Genomic DNA, 7,856 nt, shown 5'->3' with positions numbered 1-7,856 from the left:
AAGTGGAATATGGAATATCCTTTGAGGCAGCGCACAACACAGCGTGCAACATAAATAAGCTAATTAGGTGCAATTAAATATCCTTTTTGATTGCGGCTGCTACACACACACACCCACTCTGTCATAGAGAGAGCGCAAAACTTTTTTTGTTGCAACTGCTGGCCTGGCCCTTTGCCTTGAAATGTTGAACCAGGAAAACTCATGTGTTCGCTGGGGCCATGGCCACGCCCGCTGTTAGACAGCTGCAACGCACTCCTCCGCCCTCGCACAGGGCAAGTTGCCACACAGTTGCCACAACGTGGACAAAGTTTTTTCCGCCCAGCGCAAATGTTATTTTCCTCGCTGTTTTTGTGTCTTCGGTGGGAATGAGACAGCAAGAAAGGATGTAGCGGTGGCCAGGATGGGACAAGGAGGCCGCCGGAAGTCGGGACTTTCCAACAGCAAACTTTTCATGTGGCAAAAACTGTTAGAGAGGGAGAGAGACCGTTTTTGCTCTCTACGCGCGATGTGTGCGGTCGAATAATTGAGTTGGCATTGGCCTGGGCTCCTGCAACAACATAATTACCCTAATTAATTGTAATTATAGTCAAATAAACTATGTGCAAATGCAATAATTTGCGTATTTTGTTTTTGCTCAGTAACTGTAGCTTGTTTTATGGGTGCCCAACAATCCAACAACAGCGCCAGAGCGGAGCGGGCCCAAAAAAAAAAACCCGTCTAGACCCATTGACACTTACAAGCGCCAATGTTGTTGGCCTTCTAACGGTGCTTGGCATCACGCACATAGCACAGAGCGAATCTCCAGACCCGACCGGGACCGTCTAAAATTTGTACCTACAACTATTTCAGCTAATTCTGCAGCACATTCCACAACAACACTTTGAGTTCCCTCGTTGTGGCTCCCCGTTCGTTCCACTCATTCGAGAGGTGCTGAAAATTTCCTCGAGATCTTGAGAGAAGCACAACAAAATTTAAATTGTTGCAGAAGGTACAGGCACAGTGGTTAAATATGACTGAAAATTAATGTCATTCAAGCTAGAACATTCCCATATTCTGATTTAAAGCTCAGCGCAGAGACAGAGGCCGGCAGCTGCACAGAAAAAGATCGCGAGCAGCGCTGTCGGCGTAACACACAGAGCCAAAGCTTCGTGTGACTTCGGCATGTGAAGAGAACCGAAGCTGCGGCAGAGAAAAAGTGTCGGCTGCGCGCAGCGGCAGAGAAGCAAGAAACGTTTTCAATCAATTCCGATCTTTACGATCAGCTTTGCCCCACTGTCTCTTTGCCCTGTCTTGACAGTGTCTCTTGACCTCTCTCTCTCTTCTTTCTTCTCTCTACCTTCCTTCTCTTCGTTCGGTCTCATGAGATCGCAAAGCGACGCGACGCATGTGCAAAATGCTAAACAATTTTCGGCGCAGCTGTGCCCGACTGAACTTATCTTGGGGATCTGGATCTCTGTCGTTCTCCCCCTTCCGTGCCTACCTACCAATGTGCCTCTGCTAACTAGGCTGACAACGAAAAGTGCCGAAAAGAGCAGCGGCGCGGCATCGGCAACGACCAAGGCGAATGCGGCCTGGTTCTGTCTGTGGTTCTGCCGGGCACTGGGCTCTGGTTTCTGGGCTGCACTCGTGTTAGCTTGTCGCTCATTTGGCGGCCTGTCCATTTGGATTTCGGTTTCGCTTTGGCTCTTTCTTGTTAACTGTGAAACGGACAAACTGGCGCACCGGAGGGAGGGAGCTGGAGTGGGTGCGGGAGTCGGAAGGGTATCGGCTATAAGTGGTATAATTTGAACTGCTATATTATGTCGCGCACACAGATACTCGCAATTCCCCTCCGCCCGCGGATTCTCCGCAATTAAACGTGTGGGCCATTGCCGTACCGTACCAGAGAGCGGTGCCACAGGCGCAATGTGGCAATGTGGCAATGCAACTGCCACTTCGACTATCTGGCGGTCAAATGAGTGGGCTAGTTAGTGGGCCGTGGCTCTGATTGGGCATATCGTGGCATAACTAACTCGAAATGTGTCCAAGGAACACAATTTGCATGGCAATTGCCTGTGCCGCATAGCAGTATGTGCTGCTGCCTGCTTTGGTTGCAGCTGCAATTGCGGATTTCCCCATGTTGTCTTTTAATGTGGATGGCCATGATATGGCCGAGATTTGGGCTAGATATTGTGTGGATGGGACTTCACTTGGAGGCGTGGCTGTCGCTAGGGAAAACCATTTGCCAACCACTTCCCACGCACACGCACACGCACACGCACAGGGGAACCACTAGGCTCGGATCACGCGATATCATCGCGCACTTCTGCCCACTAATGTCCACAGATTAGGGCTTCTTCAGTGTGTAATGTGAGACCACACAACGAGGGTAACTATTTGACTTTGGGAATCGAAACAGGGATTAAACAAAAAGATTAACAATAAGGCTAGACCAAAACACAGCTACAAATTATTACCACTAAACGGGCAGGCAGGGAGGGCAGAGACTGGACCCCAGACAATCGAAGATCTGAGCTTCCCTGGCGATAATAAATTACAACCGAAATGTATGTAGATTTGTATTCCACGCCCATTTTGGGCAGCTGCGACTGCATAATGGGGGGAGAGCACGCGGCCGTTCCAGCAGCCACCACACGTGTCCAGGCATGTCCCGGGCCAGGGGCTTCGCTTATCTACCAACTGCAGTTGCCGAGAGAGGGAGAGAGAGAGTGACCTTCAGCAAGTTTTTCGGGGCATGTTTGGCGTGTTTACACCTCCCACCTCCCACCGATCCACAGATCCCAGCAGCTGCCGCCTGCTCTTAAGACTGATATGATAATGAGGGTTGACTGTTCCGCAGAGAGAGAGAGAGAGAGAGAGAGAGCAAAAGAACGACTCGACAGACTGCAACATAAATCATGGTTAAGCTCCACTATGTTAATTGGCCCAAAGGGCTGGCAGGCGGGCAGTCAGGCAGGCAGAAATTCCTGCCAATTTGAACAATTTTCGCCAAAAAACAAAAGCAGCAAACAGTCAGAAGTCGAGAGTCAAGAGTCCCGGGAGTCGGCACTTGAAGAGGCTCCTCTACTCCGGCAAACACTCGAATACGCAAATTTAAATAAAATCATCAAGAATCGGAAATTTGAATTTCCGAAAAGAGGCACTCGAGGCAGGCTGGTTGCAGGGGTAGCGGGGTAACCCCGCCTAACCGCTACCAATGGCCTGGCCCATCATTTCGTCGACCACTTCAAGTCGAGAATCGCAGCCGAACTTTTGGGTCTGCCCCTCGCCAATGCCATTGCCTGTGTCGTTTCGTTTGGCTTTAACCTGGCCAAGACTTGGCTTTGGCCTGGCCAAACGTCAGTCTGTCGGTCCGTCAGTTCGTCAGTTCGTCAGTCAGCACCTCATTCAAATGGCCTGCCATGTCTGTCCGCGTGTCCTCCTGTTCGGCTGTCCCTGGTGGCTCCTACGGACCAGGTCCCAAGTGCAGCCACTCGGTTCTGCTGCTTTGACTGCCCCACGACTTCTTCTCGAAATGTTTTCATTCGTTCCATTCGGCTTCTTATTTTTTGCCAACCTCTTTGTTCCCTATTCTCAGCACAGCTCACCGGCACCGCCCCGCCGCACACCGCCCCACACCGCCCTGCCACGCCCCTGACTGAAGTGCATACAATTGAAATAATTTCCGTTGGCCTCCTGCACGGTGGAGAGATGTTGTGGGGGGGATGTCCGCTCTCTAGAGTCGAGTGCAGCGCACTTTTTGCATAATTAAATTTATTTTTTAGTGGCAAGCCACTGGGCAGTCGCTCGGTGGGGCAGGCGGGCGTCCACAGCTAAGAATGTTTCTAGGTGCTACTTGCCATAAAGTAGTCGTAATATTTTAATTAAAACTACTCGTACTTTTGTTTTCAGTTTTGAATGGAGCAAATGTGCTGGGCGACTATGCTATACACTGCTGGACAATATTTAAGATTCGTTGAAGGAAAACTTTGTGTCCCGAAATGCAGAGATTTTTGTGATATTTTAAGTTGCATTTTCTTTGATAGTTGAAGGTTTTTTCCTTTTAAAATTGCGGATTATCCGGCACTCCGATCATGAAAGTGAAATTCTATAATTATCTGCATTTAATGACATTTATTTTTGCTGGCTAGAGTTCCCTTTTCGCTGGCTGTCTGTGCCATTGCCTGTAGCAATTTGGCCCGGAAGTAGGCTAACAAAATTTATGCCAACTGACTGCGCACAAATTCTGTTACCCCACACAGACTCTCGAACCCGCTTAAGACTTGGATTTTGCATTCCCACGGGGCGAAAACATAAAAAAGGAAGATAAAATGTTGCACTTTGAGGGGCTCGGAGGCTGGGGCGGAGGAGTTCTTGAATGAAAATAAAACTGTCCGGCCAGAAATTTTAATATAACCCAAGCGACTGCGTTGTTCTCTGGCAGGAAAACTGTGTCACTAGGCACCAAGGCACCAATCCCGGCCATGCCTTCCATCTCCCATCTTGAATCAGTGTCTGCTGGCTGCACTACGGCTGGGCTTAGGACCAAAGCTCTACCTCTGCCTCTGTCCCCTCTTTGCACAGCTGCCGAGCAGGTTACTTTGGCGCCCAGCGAACCATTCCATGGATACGTAGAAAAGCAGAAAGCCAATTTCCTCTGCGCTCCATTTTCGTGCCGTGTCGAGGCATTTTGTCTTTGACAAAAATGTAATACACGGCAGTTTGTCTTTTACTTTGTTTCCCCCAAAAAAAAAAAACGAAAAGTTCATTCAGGGAGGGTCAGGACGAGCGCCTGGAATCAGGATCAGTGTCTGCAGGTAAAGGTAATACAAATGTGTAAAAGCTGACTCTTGTCGCCACTGCAGTAGCTGCAAGACTTTGTGTTTTACATGACAGGCGAGTAAGTCGTCCGGGGTTAAGGCTCCTCCTGTCTGCAGTTCTTAACGGGAGCAGACTCTAAAGTCAGTGGCAAAGAGAGATTTATTGCGAATGGGATAATGGCAGCTTTAAACGGAATTCGTATTCCTCTTTGAAACATCCCACACACTCACACACTTCCTGAGGCAGCCGCCTGCCGTTCATAATTGCCACCAATTCGATTCGACACTGACTTCAGCTACAATTCTGTTGCAGTTGGCAATCTGCTGTTGTCCTCCCTCCCCCCTCTGCAACTGCAAATTAGGTCGCACTGACTCTACGGCTGTTGTCACATTCGGCTGGAATTCGTTTTGCGATGCTGCAACACCATCGCCGGCAACAATGCAGGCACATCTGCGGGTCCTTGCTCTACTCCGAGGCTACATGTCCATGGTCGATGGTCGATGTCGGTTGGCCAATGGCTTTTAATTGAAAGCGGCATATTCGGTGCAGAACCTGCAACATGAGTCGCAACACCAGCAGCAACAGCAACAAAGACACAGTTAAAAATTGCGATTTCCTTGCCCCGCACTTGTGACACTCCTCCGATTCTCCTTTGCTGCGAGCAACTTTAAAAATGGCTGGCGGGGGTCCGTCTCCGTAGGCTGTGGCCCCTGCGGCTGTCTCACAAATTAAATTGGCTTTAAATTGACACCTCCGGTGGCAGGATATAGCCAACACACACACACACATCGGTGTTGCTTAACTTTATTAAGGGATTTCGTGGTGCAGCTGCTGCCACGCCCTCGCAGCCAACAGACACCAGCAGAAGCAGCAGTTAATAAAGAAGAGAGCCAAATTATTGTGCTGTTCACACTTTGACACATTGAAACGGAAATTTAATTACGTATTTTTTCCCAATAAAATTTCGCGCTTTATAGCCGCGCCGGTACCAGAAAAGGATGCTCCAATGCCAGCAGCTGTGCCCTGTATGTGCCACAGCAGAGCTGGTGGGAACACGTTCAGACACTCGTACAAATAAATACGTATCCTGAAAGCGCTGTAAAAATTAGTTTGCATGCAATGACTGCCATTTGCCGAGCCATGGATACGCAGGACTACAAATGAGGCGAGAACCAAGGAGAGTCAGCGAGACGCCGATGAAGATGTTTTTTTTTTGTTTTTTGGCACAGAGGAGAGTGGAGTGGATGGCGGCGGCACTCCAGTGCGCAAAAACAAAAGAACTAATTAAAAAATTAATCTAGCTTAAAGTTCCATTAGAGCGCCAGCGAAGTTTGCGGCAAGCTTTCCCCCCAGCTTGTTATGAAGTAGTGGGGCGGGCGCCCGGGCGGCAGGGAAATGGAAAAACTTTTCTAGTGCAGTTCTCTGTGCGCTGCCAAAGACAAGGACTACAATGGCGGGGCGCGGCGAGGACGGGCTGCCGGCTGCCGGAAGCGGAAGTGCAAGCTGTGTGCAGAAAGTCTGCGAAAATAGGGCTGAATAATTAAATTGTCCTTGAACAGCAGTGAAACGGCCAACTGCTGAATGTAGAATGCAGAATGTGCATAAAGAGTGTGCAATATGCAGGCGGGAAAAAAGCAAAAGACAAAGCCAAAACCCGAAGCGAGTTAATTTAAATGCCGCACTCCATCCTGATGTTCCAGTTGGACAACAGGAAGCGGGCTTAAAAAACTATAACTTATGTTCATTGCGAATTTATGGCAAAGAAAGTGAGTGGAGTCCGAAGAGTGTATCCCAGCCGCAGCCACAGAGCCAATGAAAAGTGAAAGTGCCATGGCGAGTGGGTCAGATCGTTGACTTTGACTTTGTGCTTGAATGTGGCATGGAGGATTAAAGGTAAAGCGGCTTACCACATGCCAAAGGAGAACTTCAGACCCCCGCCGCCTCATGAGCTAAAAATATGATGAGGAGAGAGGAGCTTATCAGATGAGAGACGTCCCATCGGCAGAAGAGCTGGGAAAGTGGATCAAGTATGTGGTGGCACTTGAAATAATCGCATATGAGAACTCGCTTATTTGTTTCTGTTTTGGCCAGCACCTCATAAAAAAATTCCATCTGACTAAGCAAATGTGGCGAAAAATAGAAGATGGGCAGAAGGTCCGAAGATGTCGGCGATAATGTGACTCAAAGCTGGCCTCGTAAACACCCCTGGAGCATTAACAATTTCCATAAAATATACAACATACACACAGTACTATACATGTATGAGGAGATGTAACGCAAACGGCAACAAAACATAACGAGTGGCCATCCCATCACCATCACCATCCCATCCCCATCCCCATCACATTTATGGGAAATTCAAAATGCTGACGATTTTTATGCCCTTTATGCTCGTCGCTGTTGCTCTCGGGCCTGAGTCAGAGGCAGCAAAGATCAGAGACACTGGAAGACAGACTCGTAAAAATGTGTCCATGGCCAGTAGGCCCAGAGATAGGGACCACGCCCCATGCCATATAAACTCTTACCAAATCCAGCGGCATTAAATTTTTGGATCTCCCGCAACATGTTCTACCCAGTTCAGTTCAGTTCTCTGTTCTCTGTTTTCTGTTTTGTTCTTTTCAGTTCTCGTACTCGTTCTCGTCAGAATTTAACATGTTTTACAAGCAATAAAATTGCATTTCTCACATAATACAAAGCAAAAGGAGCATCTCTCGGAGAGGTGTCATAAATGGCATGGGAGGACGGGGGGACTTCACAAGTCGATGCTAAAAAGTTCCCAGCCCATGGAAACCCATTCCCAGACAGCTGACACCGGACAGCTCACCTCCGTCGGTCCCTGAAAGGGTTCATTGTCTATTGAAGTGTTTGCCACGAGTTGATTTGATTTGAGCTTCGGACTCGAGTTCGCTTCATTCCGCATAATTTGACACTGCCGACAAACAATGACGATTGATGGCTCGACTCACAAAGCGTTGCTCCACCTCCACCTCCACTTCCATCTTTGATTCTGGATAGGAGTCTGTATCTGGATCTGGTGCTGTGTCTGGGCTCTTCAT

The sequence above is a fragment of the Drosophila guanche genome, unplaced genomic scaffold (genome assembly GCF_900245975.1).
Source record: "Drosophila guanche unplaced genomic scaffold, DGUA_6, whole genome shotgun sequence".
In the NCBI taxonomy this organism is placed as follows: Eukaryota; Metazoa; Arthropoda; class Insecta; order Diptera; family Drosophilidae; genus Drosophila; species Drosophila guanche.
Note: the sequence above shows the minus strand (reverse complement) of the source record.